This window comes from Oncorhynchus tshawytscha, linkage group LG30 (genome assembly GCF_018296145.1).
Source record: "Oncorhynchus tshawytscha isolate Ot180627B linkage group LG30, Otsh_v2.0, whole genome shotgun sequence".
NCBI classification, from domain to species: Eukaryota; Metazoa; Chordata; class Actinopteri; order Salmoniformes; family Salmonidae; genus Oncorhynchus; species Oncorhynchus tshawytscha.
The window spans coordinates 34,213,105-34,231,637 of NC_056458.1; positions in this window are offsets into that span (position 1 = coordinate 34,213,105).

The window sequence follows — 18,533 nt, forward strand, 5'->3', positions numbered from 1 at the left end:
GAGGGGTGGCCAGTCCTCTTCTGGCTGTGCCGGGTGGAGATTACAACAGAACATGGCCAAGATGTTCCAACGTCTATAGATGACCTGCAGGGGCAGATAATAATAATCACAGTGGTTTTAGAGGGTGCAACAGGTCAGCACCTCAGTAGTAAATGTCAGTTGGCTTTTCATAGCCGATCATTCAGAGTTAGAGACAGCAGGTGCGGTAGAGAGAGAGAGTCCAAAACAGCAGGTCCGGGACAAGGTAGCACGTCCAGTAAACAAGTCAGGGTTCCATAGCCGCAGGGACTGATGGACTGGGGACAGCAAGGTGGAAAGGGCACAGCAAGGAGTCATCAGGCCAGGTAGTCCTGAGGCATGGTCCTAGAGCTCAGGTCCTCTGAGAGAAAGAGAGAGAAAGAGAGAGAGAGTAAAAGAGAGAGAATTAGAGGGAGCATACTTCAATTCACACAGGACACCGGATAAGACATGATAAATACTCCAGATATAACAGACTAACCCTAGCCCCCCGACACATAAACTATTGCAGCATAAATACTGGAACCCGGGACAGGAGGGCTCGGTAGGCACTGTGGCCCTGTCCGACGATACCCCCGGACAGTGCCAAATAGGCAGAATATAACCCCACCACCTTTGCCAAGGCACGGCCCCCACACCACTAGAGGAATATCTTCAACCACCAACCTACTACCCTGAGACAAGGCCGAGTATAACCCACAAAGACCTCTCCCATGGCACGAACCCAAGGGGGGCACCAACCCGGACCGGAAGATCCGATCCTACTCAAGTGACGCACCCTTCCTAGGGACGGCATGGAATAGCACCCGTAAGCCAGTGACTCAGCCCCTGTAATAGGGTTAGAGGCAGAGAATACCAGTAGAGAGAGCGGTACCGGCCAGGCAGAGACAGCAAGGGCGGTTCGTCGCTCCAGTGCCTTACACCCCTGGGCCAGACTACACTCAATCATAGGATCTACTGAAGAGATGAGTCTTCAATAAAGACTTGAAGGTCGAGACCGAGTCTGCGTCTCTCACATGGATAGGCAGACCATTCCATAAAAATGGAGCTCTATAGGAGAAAACCCTGCCTCAACTGTTTGCTTAGAAATGGTAAGGACCGTAAGAAGGCCTGCTTCTTGTAACAGTAGCGTACGTATAGGTCTGTACGGCAGGACCAAATCAGAAAGATAGGTAGGATCAAGCGCATGTAATGCTTTGTAGGTTAGCAGTAAAACCCTGAAATCAGCCCTAGCCTTAACAGGAAGCCATTGTAGAGAGGCTAGCACTGGAGTAAGATGATCCAATGTTTTGGTTCTAGTCAAGATTCTAGCAGTCATGTTTTGTACCCTTTACCTTGATAACAGCTTTCCACACTCCAGGCATTTTCTCAACCAGCTTCACGAGGTAGTCACCTGGAATGCATTTCAATTAATAGGTGTGCCTTGTTAATGGAAAAGTGTTTATGTCTGTTATTCAAGGCTTCAACTTGTTGAAAATTGTCCACAGTGATCCTATCATCTTGTTTAAACAGTTCTGCAAAAAAAAGTACTTACAGAGTGCATCAAACATGATTTAGACCTTGTTTATGGAAAAGTGTTTATTTCTGTTTTTCAAGGCTTCAACTTGTTGAAAATTGTCCACAGTGATCCAATCATCTAGTTTAAACAGTTCTGCAAAAACTTTTACTTACAGAGTGCATCAAACATGATTTAGACCTTGTTAAAAGTACATTTGTGGAATTTCTTTACTTCTTAATGTGTTTGAGCCAATCAGTTGTGTTATGACAAGGTAGGGGTGGTATACAGAAGATAGACCTATTTCGTAAAAGACCAAGTCCATATCATGGCAAGAACAGCTCAAATAAGCAGATAAATGACAGTCCATCATTACTTGAAGACATGAAGGTCAGTCAATCCGGAAAATGTCAAGAACTTTGAAAGTTTCTTCAAGTGCAGTCGCAAAGACCAAGAAGGAGAGCGATGGAGTGCTGCATCAAATTACCTGGCCTCCACAATCACCCGACCTCAACACACTTGAGATGGTTTGTGATGAGTTGGAACGCAGAGTGAAAGAAAAGCAGCAAACAAGTGCTCAGCATTTGTGGGAACTCCTTCAAGACTGTTGAAAAGCATTCCAGGTGAAGCTGGTTGAGAGAATGCCAAGAGTGTGCAAAGCTGTCATCAAGGCAAAGGGTGGCTACTTTGAAGAATCTAAAATCTAAAATCTATTTTCATTTGCTTTACACTTTTTTTGGTTACTACATGATTCCATATGTGTTATTTCATAGTTTATATTTTCACTATTAATCTACAATGTCGAAAATAGTAAAAATAAAGAAAACCCCTTGAATGAGTAGGTGTGTCCAAAATTTTGACTGATACTGAATAAGGAAGGTATATGTTGGGGTTAATGAAGGGTGTATGGGAACTTGATGTATGGAAAGTTACTGAGTGAGATAAGGGGAAGTGCAAGTTTATATTCTGTTCAAAGATGTTATTGTTGAATATAAATGTTAGTAAAGAGGGAAGCAAAGTCTAGTTTCAGTTTCTGATAAGGCAGGCCACCTGCAGAACTAGGGAGGAGCGAGGAATTTGGCTCGAGGTCAAGTCAACAGATGAAGTGAGAAGAAACCTCTGGGAGAGGGGCCAGAGGGGCCCACCGCAATGACCCTCCTACTACAGTCCTATCTCACACAAATACACTTCCACGCCCACAAAGGTTCTAGCATCAGGCAGGACCATGATTACACCAGTGAGAGGAACCAATTAAGTTTCTTCCTAGCAACAGATATGTATTGGCTGTCTTAATGTGTAAGGAGTCTACCCCGCCTAGTAGGAGGTTATAAATATATGTGTTTGTGTAATCATACCTTGTCTTTGCAGCTGTATGACCCAGTGGGTGAATAAACTTGGTTTAAGCTTTTCCTAGTCATCTGTTTTGAGTTTTTACTCTGTTTGTTCAGAACATCATGAATACAATGCGTAATGTTTGGGGCAAATCCAACACCACACATCACTAAGTCCCACTTCATATTTTCAAACATGGTAATAGCTACATCAAGTTTTAGGTATGCTTTTCATTGGCAAGGATTAGAGAGTTTTTTATGATAAAAATAAATGGAATAGAGCTAAGCACAGAGAAAATCCCAGAGGAAACCCTGTTTCAGTCTGCTTTTCTACAGACACTGGGAGACAAATTCACCTTCAGCAGGACAATAACCTAAAACACAAGGCCACATATACACTGGAGTTGCTTACCAATACGACATTGAATGTTCCTGAGTGGACTAGATACAGTTTTGACTTCAATCAGCTTGAAAATATGTGGTAACACTTGAACATGGCTGTCTAGCAATGATCAAAACCAACTTGACAGAGCTTGAAGAATATTGTACATTCAAAGTGTGCAAAGCTTTTAGAGACTTATATAGAAAGAATCACAGCTGTAATCACTTCCAAAGTGATGCCAATGATTGAGTTGGAGGCATGCGAGGCCAAGTAGTCATGGGTGAACAGGGAGTACAGGAGGGGGCTGAGCACGCATCCTTGTGTGGACCCAGTGTTGAGGATCAGCGAAGTGGAGGTGTTTTTTCCTATCTTCACCACCTGGGGGCGGCACGTCAGGATGTCCAGGACCCAGTTGCACAGGGCGGGGTTCAGACCCAGGGCCTCAAGATTAATGATGAGCTTGGAGGGTACTATGGTATTGAATGCTGAGCTATAGTCAATGAACAGCATTCTTACATAGATATTCCTCTTGTCCAGATGGGATAGGGCAGTGTGCAGTGTGATGGCGATTGCGTCGTCTGTGGATCTATTGGAGCGGTAAGCAAATTGAAGTGTCAGGTAAGGTGGAGGTGATATGATCCTTACCTAGTCACTCAAAGCACTTCATGATGACAGAAGAGTCATTTAGTTCAGTTACCTTTGCTTTCTTCGGTACAGGAACAATGGTGGACATCTTGGGGACAATAGATTGCTGGCGTTCTAGGCAGAGTTCCTCTGTCCAGTGTCTGTGTTCTTTTGCCCATCTTAATCTTTTATTTTTATTGGCCAGTCTGAGATATGGATTTTTCTTTGCAACTCTGCCTAGAAGGCCAGCATCCCGGAGTCGCCTCGTCACTGTTGACGTTGAGACTGGTGTTTTGCGGGTACTATTTAACGAAGCTGCCAGTTGAGGACTTGTGAGGCGTCTGTTTCTCAATCTAGACCCTCTAATGTACTTGTCCTCTTGCTCAGTTGTGCACAGGGGCCTCCGACTCCCCTTTCTATTCTGGTTAGAGCCAGTTTGCAGTTTTCTGTAAAGGGAGTAGTACACAGTGTTGTACGGGATCTTCAGTTTCTTAGCAATTTCTCACATGGAATAACCTTAATTTCTCAGAACAAGAATAGACTAATGAGTTTCATAAGAAAGTTCTTTGTTTCTGATCATTTTGAGCCTGTAATCGAACCCACAAATGCTGATGCTCCAGATACTCAACTAGTCTAAAGAAGGCCAGTTTTATTGCTTTTTTATCAGTACAACAGTTTTCAGCTGTGCTAACATAATTGCAAAAGGGTTTTCTAATGCTCAATTAGCCCTTTAAAATGATAAACTTGGATTAGCTAACATAACGTGCCATTGGAACCAAGACGTGGGTGTCTGCGACGTGGCTGGTTTTCCCTTTGTAGTCTGTGATTGTCTGTAGACCCTGCCACATACGTCTTGTGTCTGAGCCGTTGAATTGCGACTCCACTTTGTCTCTGTTTCAATATGAATCGACAAGAACAAATAGAAATAGCTGATAGGCAGCTGAAAGGTCAGGTGCATCATTGCTCTTTAAATGAACACTGAAGACAAGAAACACACATCTCAAAAAGCTCCCCTATTGATCTTGTTTCGGGACAATACAATTATCCCAACAAGACTAGTCTAGACCATCACAATGCAATGAATTATTGCATTATTGTTTTCAAGCGAGTACAAAATCAATCAATCCAAACCGTGCAGCAGCAATTTGTAGAATGGAAAGAGACATTTGTTACAAAATACCAAAGAGTTTAATGACATTCGGAGATTGTCAAGTGAAGCCTTCGATACTGAGTAAGCCTACAAGGTAGGGAGGGATGTGTTTTCTGTTTGTCGAGATTGACATAGTCTATTTATTGTGGTGTTGAAAACGCAAACCCCGATATTGGAATGCCCTAAGTCGTTGTGTTTTGTTTATTGATTGTGTGGTGCATTGTCAAAGAAACCGGTTGGTATAACATTTTATTGCATATATTTTATGTAAACTGAACAAAAATATAAATGCAACAAGTGTGGTTCCCATGCATCATGAGCTGAAATAAAAAATCCCAGAAATGTTCCATATGCACAAAAACCTTATTTCTCTCAAAGGTTGTGCACACATTTGTTTATTTTACCTTTATTTAACTAGGCAAGTCAGTTAAGAACAAACTCTTATTTTCAATTACTTATTTTCAAACTCTTATTTTCAATGCTCTAACCACTAGGTTACCCTGCCATTTACATCCCTGTTAGAGAGCATTTCTCATTTGCCAAGATAATTAATCGACTTGACAGGTGTGGCATATCAAGAATCTGATTAAACAGCATGATCATTACACAGGTTCACCTTGTGCTGGCGACAATAAAAGGGCCACTTTAAAACGTGCAGTTTTGTCACACAACACAATGTTACAGATGTCTCAAGTTTTGAGGGTGCGCGCACTTGGCATGCTGACTGCAGGAATGTCCACCAGAGCTGTTGCCAGAGAATTTAATATATATATTTCTCTACCATAAGCTGCCTCCAACTTCGTTTTAGAGAATTAGGCAGTATGTCCAACCGGCCTCTCAACCGCAGACCAAGTGTAACCATGCCAGCCCAGGACCTCCACATCCAGCTTCTTCACCTGCAGGATTGTCTGAGGTGTAGTGGGGGGGTTGCTGAGGAGTATTTCTGTCTGTAATAAAGCCATTTTGTGGCGAAAAACAAATTCTGATTGGCTGGGCCTGGCTCTCCAGTGGGTGGGACTGGCTGCCAAGTGGGTGGGCCCTCCAAGGCACCTCTGCCCAATCATGTGAAATCCATAAATTAGGGCATATTTAATTTCTTAACTGATTTCATTATATGAACTGTAACGCAGTAAAATCTGTTCTGTTGCGTTTCTATTTTTGTTCAGTATAATTATAAATATGACAGCAAAATCTTGAAATTCTGATTCCCCCTAGCTGATCATTGTCTTCATCCAGCTCTGATCGTGAAGTAATGAAACAGGTAGGGAGAGTGAACAAATTTGTGGTTGTGGGTGAACCCTCAAATTTCTGGCTGCATATGTATGGAAATAAATGATTGATCTATTATGATTTATTATTAATCTGTAAGGCTTCATGAACTTTTTGGGGGGCCTTTTTTTTTACAATGTGGCCTCATTAACCTGGGCACAGTGGCCAGACAAAACCCCACTCCCTCCCCATTTCCTTTTGAACTTTGAAGCTTCCCACAAATTTTACTGTTGCTAAAACAACCTGCTGAAGCAAGACAGAATGAGAGCGACGAGCTGAGCAGCTCATGACAGCGGGTCGTTTGTTGAGGGGTGGTTGGGGGGCCTTCAGAGGAGCATTGGGAGGCCTCAAGCAGAGATATTATATATAAAAAATATATATATTTTGTAATTATGCTCAGCTCACAAGGCCCCTTGATGATGTGAGACCTGTGGCAATTACCTCTTCTGCCTAATGGTAAGTCCGTCACTACTCTCATCTCATCTTTTGGCCCAGCTTAACTGGGCTTCTTCGCTTGCTAGTGATACCTAAACACCGTTGGTATAAGCTGTCAAAACAGAAGAGCAGCCACAAAGAGACGCAGCCAGAGAGTCCAAGAAATGAATTACCATGGCAGAATGGTAATGGATCTAAAAAGCCAGGGAGAGAATTAACTTGCCAACTTTGTCATTCTCCATGGTGATGACTCCCCTTGGGGAGAGATGATGCTCTGAGAGGGAGCTCTGAGATTGTGTCCATAAAAGATGCAAATGAGAAAATTACAATATCTTCGATGCTGGGAGGGTGAAGAACGAATTGTGACGCCACTGGCATGAGTAGTGAAATCTGACAATTTTTCACATGAAGTTTTGGATTTGTCTTGATGTTCATCATTTTACAGAATAGGTGGATCCACATTATATAAAATGACATAAAACACACAAAAACAAAATCTCTCTCTCTCTTTTGCAGTGCATGCTGGGAGTTTTTTTCGGAGTTTGAGTGTTTGGTGTGGAGGGATCTGTCCTAACTAACTTTCTTGATTATTTTCTTGGTCTTTTCTTTCAATTTTATTTTCTATGGTGGAGGGTTATTGCACTATTTGTTTTCGCAGTATCCACATGTTTTTTAAAAGTTAGGGTGGAAGAGGACAGAGTAAGTTTCCTGCGGTTTGGTAGGTGTGGTGTACGCGATGGCTTCTCAGCATAGCGCGGAGGAGACGCTGTCGATACGGCATGGATTCAGGTGTGTTCCTGAGAATGGAGTTAAAGTGGAGGAGGTTCTGCTTGCAGTCGGTGAACAGGTAGGAGCTGAATTTATACATTCTGCTTCTAGAATGAACAAAGCTGTGGTTGTGTTCATGAAAAGAGCAAATTTGGTTGGTAGGCTAATTGCTAGTGGAATATTTGTAAGGGGTGTGTTGGTGCCAATTTTCACGTCTCTCTACCCTTCGACCAGGGTGGTAGTCCCAAATTTGCCTCAGTTTATTACAGATGAACAAATCAGGAAAGAGCTGAGTCGTTTTGATAAGTTGGCTAGAGGGTTTCGTGTAGAGGTCGACCGATTAATCGAAATGGCCGATTTAATTAGGGCTGATTTCAACTTTTCATAACAATCGGAAATCGGTATTTATTTCATCTTTATTTAAGTAGGCAAGTCAGTTAAGAACACATTCTTATTTTAAATGACGGCCTAGGAATGGTGGGTTAACTGCCTCGTTCAGGGGCAGAACGACAGATTTTTACCTTGTCAGCTCGGGGGATTCGATCTTGCAACCTTACAGTTAAGTCCAACGCTCTAACCACCTGATTACATTGCACTCCACGAGGAGCCTGCCTGTTAAGCGAATGCAGTAAGCCAAGGTAAGTTGCTAGCTAGCATTACACTTATCTTATAAAAAACAATCAATCAATCATAATCACAAGTTAACTACACATGGTTGATGATATTACTAGTTTATCTAGCGTGTCCTGCGTTGCATATAATCGATGTGGTGCGTATCGTTGCTCCAATGTGTACCTAACCATAAACATCAATGCCTTTCCTAAAATCAATCACAGAAGTATACATTTTTAAACCTGCATATTTAGCTAAAAGAAATCCAGGTTAGCAGGCAATATTAACCAGGTGAAATTGTGTCACTTCTCTTGCGTTCATTGCACGCAGAGTCAGGGTATATGCAACAGTTTGGGCCGACTAATTTTCCAGAATTTTATGTAATCATGACATAACATTGAAGGTTGTGCAAATGTAACAGGAATATTTAGACTTATGGACGCCACCCGTTAGATAAAATACGGAACGGTTCTGTATTTCACTGAAAGAATAAACATCTTGTTTTCGAGATGATAATTTCCGGATTTGACCATATTAATGACCTAAGGCTCGTATTTCTGTGAGTTCTTATGTTATATCTCAGTCTATGATTTGATAGAGCAGTCTGACTGAGCGATGGTAGGCAGCAGGCTCGTAAGCATTCATTCAAACAGCACTTTAGTGCGTTTTGCCAGCAGCTTGTCGCTGTGCTTCAAGCGTTGCGCTGTTTATAACTTCAAGCCTATCAACTCCTGAGATTAGGCTGGTGTAAGAAACTTAAACGTTAGCTTTCTTACATGGCACATATTGCACTTTTACTTTCTTCTCCAACATTTTGTTTTTGCATTATTTAAACCAAATTGAACATGTTCATTATTTATTTGAGGCTAAATTGATTTTAAGTTAAAATAAGTGTTAATTCAATATTATTTTAATTGTCATTATTACAAATACATTTTAAAAATTGGCCGATTAATCGGTATTGGCTTTTTTTGGTCCTCCAATAGTCAGTATCGGTATTGAAAAATCATAATCGGTCGACCTCTAGTTTAGTGTACGGTCGGCAGATTTTCAGGTAGATGCCGTTAACCACGTTGATTCGTTCTGGAGGCAAGTGTTTATGTTTCTGAATACCAATGAGCAACAGCTAAATGTGCATTTTAAAGTGAGGCATGGGGAGAGGCTCTATGCAGTGTTTGCCAGCACAGATAGTCTATGGTGTTTTGAGTGTGGGGATTTGGGGCATAAGAGCTTTGCATGCCCACATAAAGGCCATAGACAAAGTGAGGGCACAAGTGCCAGTGGGGGAAATCGAGGTCAACGTGCAGGGGGTAATGAGATACAGACAGCAGAGGCTGGACTTGGTCATGCCAGGGATGGTGGTGTAGATGAGGCTGGTGGATGAGGAGAATATTTTGGGGAAGTGTAAGAGACTATGAGGGGAGGAGGAGGGTGTCAAGCGGAAAAGGAAAAAGGGTGTCGTCAAAGGCACCATGGATCCTTTGCCTGTTGCTGTGGGGGAGGCCCTGACCAGAGAGGAAGGGCAGACCTGCAACGCAAGCTGGTGGAATTTTTCTGGTCGGGCCATCACTGGCTGAGGGCGGCAGTGTTGTACATGACCGTCCACGAAGGAGGACAGGGCCTGGTGCAACTGGAGAGCAGGATGGCTGCTTTCCGACTAAAGGTGGTGCAGAGACTGCTGTACCATACAGATGTTGGCTGGAGGGAACCAGCATGTGCGCTGCTGAGGAGAGCTGGTAGATTAGAGTTGGACCGGCAGCTGTTTCTCATGAAGCTGGAGAGGCTGAGTACAGCAGGTCTCTCAGATTTTTACTCTGCAGTGCTGAGGGTCTGACAGCTGATAAGGCCCACACGAGAAGGGGGTGTGGAGCCTGGGCTGTGTGTGTGGGAGGAGCCTATCTTCAACAACCTAACCATCTCTTTGAGATCGGTTCAGTCGGCCACCATGCAGAGGCAACTGATGGCTGCAGGTTTACAAAGGCTGGGTGACCTGAGACTGCTGGTAGAGGAGGGGTGGAAAACCCCGGAAGTCTTGGCACAACAAACAGGAATAACGTCCCTTAGGCTGCTGGAGAGATTCCTGGAGGAGGTCCAAGAGACACTGTCTGAGCCAGTAAGGGGGGTGTTTGAGCGGCCAAAGGGGGAGGGGCCACCAATGTTTCCGCCACTGCAGGTGACGGCAGAGACTGGAGACTGGCAATCGGGTCTGGAGGACTTGTTAGATTTTAACACTCCGAGCCTGAGGAGGGGGTGGGGTTGAAGGGGTGGGAGGTAAAGCCCTCTACAACCTCTACGTTAAGGTTAGGAACATTAGGAGCCTAACAGGAGTGAGGGCACATCAGTGGCAGGGGTTATGTGGGGCGGAGAGTATGGTGGGTTTTAGATGGGAGGGGGCTCTACAAACCTCCAGTACCAAAGAGGTCAGGGGACCTCCAGTGGAGGGTTCTTCATGGAGCCCTGGCCACTAACAGCTGGTTGGCACGGGTTGAACCGGTAATCGGGCAGGGGTGTTCTTTCGGTGCAATGAAAGAAACTTTGATTCAAGTGTTTTCTGTGTGCACCAGGTTAATGCCATTAATGTCTCGGTTGGAATGTCTGTGTGAGAGGTTGGGGGTGGTTTTTACTGTTGGGATGTTTATAATGGGATACAGGTATTCAATTTAGGAGAAGGCCAAATGTGTTTTGTTGAATTTTCTGTTTGCTCAGGCGAAGTTAGCTATTTGGCTAACATGGAGGAACAGGGTCAAAGGTGGGGGGATAACAGACCCTTTATTGTTTAATAGGATGGTCTCTGCGCGCCTTAGGGTTGAATTTGAGTACTATAGAATGATAAAAAAGTGTGGAGATGTTTCAGGAGATATGGTGTGTGGGGGGCTGTCTGTATAGGTGAGGAAGATGTTTTAGATATACGGTTGTAGAAGTGGTGTGTTGTTTTGGTTATTGTGATGTTGGTTTGTATCATGTGGTAGATGGAAAGGTGAGTATGGTACATGTATGCAGTACAGGATATATTTTGGGTGAGTTTTTTTAAATCAAATGAGAAAGTTTCAGTAAAGAAAGGCAAAGTCAAAGTCTCTATCTCTCTCTCCAATTCAATTTGCTTTATTGGCATGACTGTCACGACTCCTACCAAAGGTGGCTCCCTTTCCGAAGGTGGCGCTTGGTGGTCATCGTCACCGGCCTACTAGCTACCACTGATCCCTTTTCCCCTTTCTGTTAATCATCTGTATGTGTTTTAAGCTGATTAGTCAGGCTTTATTTACCAGCGGCCCGCCTGCTGGTTGTGCAGGATTGTTTGGTGTACTTGTGTGCACGTCTGTGAGTTACAGTTTTCCTATTTTCGTGGGTTTTGCTGGACTGTTTAAGTCCCCCGTGTTTGGGGCATTTGTTTTGGTGTGTTTCGTGGGGTTGGCTTATGTTCACCGTTTTTGTACATTAAAATGTATAGCACTACCCTGACCTCTCTGCTTCCTGCGCCTGACCTCTCACCCACTACACCCCGGACGTTACAATGACCTAACAATGTACATATTGCCAAAGCTTACTTTGGATATTTACAATATGAAAATAATAAGAATCTGTCAACGGGACAACAGTAACAGCAATAACCAAGGGTCAAAATAACCATACATTGAACAATAACAATAAGCATACAGTAGAGGACATGTGCAGGTTGATTGGTCTGTCAGACACTGTCCCTCATCTTATGGCAGGCAGCATGTAGTGCGCTGCCAACCCACAGCTCTCTGCGTCCTCCCCCAACCAATCAAATTTGGGGAAATTACACTCTCTAATTGTTTTATATATTTTTTAAACATTTTGTCAGGAAATGCAGCTCTGTCTCAGGTTCTGCTGTTGTGCAGTGGTTGCACAGCCTTTCCTCTACAGGGAGCCAGGTTTTCCTGTGTCTACCCTTCTCAATGGCAAGGCTGTGCTCACTGAGCCTGTACTTTGTCAAGGTTTTTCTAAGGTTTTGATTAGAAACCATGGTCAAATAGTTAGCCACGGTGTACTGTCAATTTAGGGCCAGATAGCACTGCATTTTGCTTTGGTTCTTGTGCTTGTGTTTCCCAATAAGCAATGTAGTTTTGTTTTGACTGTGTTGTAATTTGGTTTATTCTGATTGGTTGAATGTTCTGATCCTGAGGTGTCAGTGTGTTAGTAGAACAGGTTTGTGAACTCAGCCCCAGGACCAGCTGGATGAGGGGACTCTTTTCTTTCCTCAGCTCTTGGCATTGCAGTGCTTGGTAATACTATGAGAGGGGGTCACTGTATTTTAGATGTTTCCAAAAATTAATTGCTCTTTTTATAGTTTTTATTATTAGTGGATATTGGCCAAATTCTGCCCTGCATGCATTGTTTGTAGTTTTCCTCTGGACATGTTATATTACAGAGCTCTGCATGCAAAGTTTCAATGGGGTGTTTGTCCCATTTGATGAAATCTTGTTTTGCAAGTGGACCCCACACCTCGCTGCCATAAAGTGCAATTGGTTCAATGACACATTCAATTAGTTTTAGCCAAATTTGAATAGGTATTTCAATTTGAATTTTATTTTAATGGCGTAGAATGCCCGGCATGCTTTCTCTTTGTTCATTCACTGCCTCATTAAGGTGTCCAGTTGAGCTTATGTTTAAACTTAAGTAATTGTGGTGTGTGCAGTACTCTATCTATTTTGTACCGATTGAGAACTTTGGTCTAATTCCCTGAGATCTGGAACTTCTCTGGAAAATCATTATTTGTAATTTTTGGGGTTTTACTGCCAGGGCCCAGGTCTGGCAGTACAGCTCTAGCAGGTCCAGGCTCTGCTGTAGGCCATGTGCTGTGGGTGACAGCAGGCATGGGTCATCTGCGAAGAGTAGGCATTTACCCTCTGAATTGTGGAGACTGAGGATTTTTCTAAAGTAGTGGCCAATTCGTTGATCTAAATAGTGAAGAGTGCAGGGCTCAGATTGCAACCCTGGCAAAGGCCCCGCCCCTGGTTAAAGAAATCTGTTATTTTCTTGCCAATTTTAATGCTGCATGTATTGCCAGTATACATTGATTTAATTATGTCATATGTTTTACACCCTACACCACTTTCAATAACTTTGTAGAACAGTCCTGTATGCCAAATAGAATCAAATGCTTTTTGGAAGTCGATAAAGCAAGTGTAAATTTTGGTATTATTTTGGTGGACATGTTTATCTATCAGTGTGTGTAGGGTGTAAATATGATCAGTCGCGTAACGTTTTGGTATAAATACAATTGGCCTTTTACTCAAGACACTGTGCTTATTAAAGAAGTGTAGAACTCTCCTCCATGCTTCACTGGGGTAACCACACATGCAGAGATTATCCGTTCACCTACTCTGCGTCTCATAAAGACACAGCGGTTGGAACCAAAAATCTCAAATTTGGACTCATCAGACCAAAGGACAGATTTCTACTGGTCTAATGTCCATTACTCGTGTTTCTTGGTCCAAGCAAGTCTCTTCTTCTTATTGGTGTCCTTTAATAGGGGTTTCTATGCAGAAATTTGACCGTAAAGGCCTACTGCAATTCATGCAGTCTCCTCTGAACAGATGATGTTGAGATGTGTCTGTTATTTGAACTCTGTGAAGCATTTATTTGGGCTGCAATCTGAGGTGCAGTTAATTGCGGAGGCTGGTAACTATAATAAACTTATCCTCTGCAGCAGAGTTAACTCTGGGTCTTCCTTTCCTGTGGTGGTGATCATGAGAGCCAGTTTCATCATAGCGCTTAATGGTTTTTGCGACTGCACTTGAAGACACTTTCAAAGTTCTTGAAATGTTCCGTATAGACTGACCTTCATGTCTTAAAGTAATGAAGGACTGTTGTTTCTCTTTGCTTATTTGAGCTGTTCTTGCCTTAATATGGACTTGGCCTTTTACCAAATAGGGCTATCTTCTGTATATCACCCCTACCTTGTCACAACACAACTGATTGGCTCAAAAGCATTAAGAAGGAAAGAAATTCCACAAATTCACTTTTAACAAGGCACACCTGTTAATTGAAATGCATTACAGGTGACTACCTCATGAAGCTGGTTGAGAGAATGCCAAGAGTGTGCAAAGCTGTCATCAAGGCAAAGGGTGGCTACTTTGAAGAATCTCAAATATAAAACATTTGTTTAACAAATAAAGAAAATCACTGGAATAACTAGGTGTCAACTTTTGACTGGTACTGTGTGTATGTGTATATATATATATATATATATATATATATATATATATATATATATATATATATATATATATATATATATATATATATATATATATATATATATATATATATATATATATATATATATATAGTGCATTCAGAAAGTATTCAGACCCCTTGACTTTTTCCACATTTTGTTACGTTACATCCTTATTCTAAAATATATCAAATAGTTTTTTCCCCTCATTAATCTACACACAATACCCCATAATGACAAAGCAAAATCAGGAAATATTACATTTACATAAGTATTCAGACCCTTTACTCTGTACTTTGTTGAATCACCTTGGGCAGCGATTACAGCCTCAAGTCTTGAGTATGATGCTACATGATTGGCACACCTGTATTTGGGGAGTTTCTCCCATTCTTCTCTCCAGATCCTCTCAAGCTCTGTGAGGTTGGATGGGGAGCCTCGTTGCATAGCTATTTTCAGGTCTCTCCAGAGATGTTCAATCGGGCTCAAGTCCAGACACTGGCTGGGCCACTCAAGGACATTCAGAGACTTGTCCCGAAGCCACTTCTGTGTTGTCTTGGCTGTGTGCTTAGGGTCTTTGTCCTGTTGGAATGTGAACCTTCGCCCCAGCCTGAAGTCCTGAGCTCTCTGGAGCAGGTTTTCATCAAGGATCTCTCTGTACTTTGTTCCGTTAATTTTTCCCTTGATCCTGACTAGTATCCCAGTCCCTGCCGCTGAAAAACATCCTCACAGCATGATGCTGCCACCACCATGCTTCACCATATGGATGGTATTGTTCAGGTGATGAGCAATGCCTGGTTTCCTCCAGAAGTGAGGCTTGGCATTCAGGACAAATAGTTCAATCTTGGTTTCATCAGACCAGAGAATCTTGTTTCTCATGGTCTGAGAGTCCTTTAGGTGCCTTTTTTCAAACTCCAAGCGGGCTGTCATGTGTCTTTTACTGAGGAGTGGCTCCCGTCTGGCCACTCTACCATAAATGCCTGATTAGTGGAGTGCTGCAGAGATGGAAGAACCTTCCAGAAGGACAACCATCTCCACAGAGGAACTCTGGAGCTCTGTCAGAGTGACCATCAGGTTCTTGTTCACCTCCCCGACTAAGGCCCTTCTCCCCCGATTGCTCAGTTTGGCCAGGCGGCCAGCTTTAACTTCTTCCATTTAAAAATGATGGAGGCCACTGTGTTCTTGGGGACCTTTAATGCTGCAGACATTGTTTTGGTACCCTCCCCCTGATCTGTTCCTCAACGCAATCCTGTCTCGGAGCTTAACTGACAATTCCTTCGACCTCATGGACTCCAATCAGGTTAAAGAAACATTTCAAGGATGAAAAATGGAAAGAGGATGCACGTGAGCTCAATTTTGAGTCTCATAGCAAAGGGTCTGAATACTTATGTAAATAAGGTATTTCATTATTATTATTCTTATACATTTGCAAGAAAAATCTAAAAATCTATTTTTTATTTGTCATTATGTTGTATTTTGTAGATTGAGGGGGGAAAGGCTGTAACGTAACAAAATGTGGAAAATGTGAAGGGGTCTGAATACATTCTGAATGCACTGTACATGAAATGGACATCAGTCTGCTGATAACAGTATCTTCCTCCACTGTCCATGTCCCCATACCGGTCTTGATTTCAGTGATCCTCTGCTCGCAAACACATGTGACCGCTCTTCCTGGCAACGCACCAACCTTTTAAGTTATCCCAAAATATCTAATTCGATAGTTCTATAGGCAAAATGTCAAGCTGTGGAGTGAGCTTATGGTACAGCCTTAACTCCAATACATGTACATACATACTCCCTCCCAGGAAATAGATGGAGATAAAGCCGCAGAGGAAGGCTCTCTCTGTTTGCTTCAATGCCTTCCATTTTGTGTGCTGGAATGAGATTGGATGCATAATTATTCTGACTGCCTCTGTCTCCTGATTAGGAAGCCATAATAGAATGGAGACTGCACCAAAGGCAAACACTTACAGACAGAGGTGCAGTCAGGCATGCATTCACTGGGCTCCCATATCCCCATTCTAAATATGGAGTTGAAAATCAAACGTGGCGAGATGAAAAGAGAGGGTAAATGTCATTTCTGCTTTGCCGCCTTTCGTAAGACAGAGGCATGAGCACAAATATATATTTCTGTATCTATATTCAATTTGGGAAACGTTATCTGTGCAAAGAGATCCATTATACAACAGACTTATTAGAAGTGATGGAGATCCCTGTAGAGGAACTACAGTAGAGGGTTCTGTTAAATGTTCAAATCTAAATCTCAAGCACAGCTATGAAGAGTGTGGCATAACAAAGTTTCAACCTCTAAAAAAGTTGCTGTTATGTTACCCCAAGTCTGACTTAAACTCCCGGAAATGTAAAGCTAAATTGAGAACATTTGACAGAGGACACCAACCCGGCTACCAAACAATTCCATTAATGAAAAGAGAATGATCTGTTCCTGATATAAATTGAGAATTTAAAGTTAAGTATAAATCTATAGGATAATCTTTCTCATTTTGGAAAATGAGGTCTTATTAGAGGTCTTATATTAGAGGTCTTATTGCCACGGTATTGTGGCATATTGAGCGACACACCAACTCTCTGAGAATAATAACTCACCAAGGCTATTCCACCTGTGACAGTCAGTCTTCAAAGTATCAAATAAAGTTGCATTGCCCGCAGGACGGTACTAAAATATAATTTTCATAAAAAATCTAAATGACGTATTTTGCCTTTATTTAGGATTATATTCAATCAGATCTGCCTTAACCTGTGACAACTGACAATGGCATAGCAGTTTCATTGTTTTTATATAGGCTGTTTCAGAGGTGGAACTACGTTAGAGCTGTCATATCAATAAGTGGCTCCTGGCATTATACCTATTGCATACATTGTTATTGGAGGCACCCAGTCGTATTAATCCCAATCTACACCTCGATTAGGCTGATTTATTTATTTATATTTAATTTATTAAACCTTTATTTAACTTGGCAAGTCAGTTAAGAACAAATTCTTATTTACAATGACGGCCTACCAAAGGACATAATACCTCGTGCGTGGATGGGGGCTGGGATTAAAAATACAAATAAAAACAATTATTTCATTGAACGATTATCAATTTGAGTGTCATTATTTCTATATAGCCTTCACTTTCTCATTCTGAACTTCTAATGTGGGATTTAAGGACGGTGTGGTTTTATGATAATGACGACAGCTCCAACGCAGTTACACCTACATCGCCCAAATAAAAGCAATGTTCACATTTTTACATTTTCAAATCTAACTTTATTTATTATTGAATTATTACATTTTTGCCTTTAATCTAACATACCTTTCTGTCAACGGAATGCAACAAATCATGCAATGACTGCAACTTAAGTAAACAAATCTGTCATTTTACTCAATTCCCTTCAAGACAGATTGATGAAGAAAGGTGAAGTGTGATACTCATGATCCAGCATGGCCTTAAAGATGTAACATCGTAAACGTAAATGTAGCATCTGCCAATTAGTATGATATGTTACATTTGGTATGGTTACATAAGACAAGGTTATTTTACGCCAAAAACGAGAGGAGGGAGGTGTATGACGCGAAAGGTTTTATCGTCAAAATACATCAGACAAATTTAGCATTTTAGCTAATTACCAAAATTTGCAACTACTTTCTATATACTTTTTAGCTTCTTTGCAACTACTTAGCATGTTAGCTAACCCTTCCCCTAACCCTAACCCCTAGCCTAGCAAACATTAGCCACCTAGCTAATGTTAGCACATTGAAATTCTTAACATATTGTACGAATTGTAATTTGTAACATATCATACGAATTGTAATTTGTAACATATCATACGAATTCGAGGACGTAACATATCATACATATGGACATTCACAAATACATACGAAATGTAACACACCATAGTATATGGATATAGACCAATTTTAGATTTACTATGTTACATCGACCTTTGAGTCCAGGTTGAATGAGCTGACATGGATAAGCATTGGAGATGGAACAGACCTCTGTGAGACAACGATAACAATCTCCAACGTGGGGAGAAGGAATTGCAATTTAAGTCTTTGGTCACCAGCCCTCTTTATCATTTAATTACATCATGGTTTAATGTTTGCTTAGTCCTTCTCATCTACACTAGAGTTCCGCTGCTCTAATATCATTACTCTGTGTCTCACAGTGAGGTGACAGAGACTGCACCGCTAGATAGATCATCATACTGAAACTTGGGCAGACTTAATTGAGTTAATTTCCCATG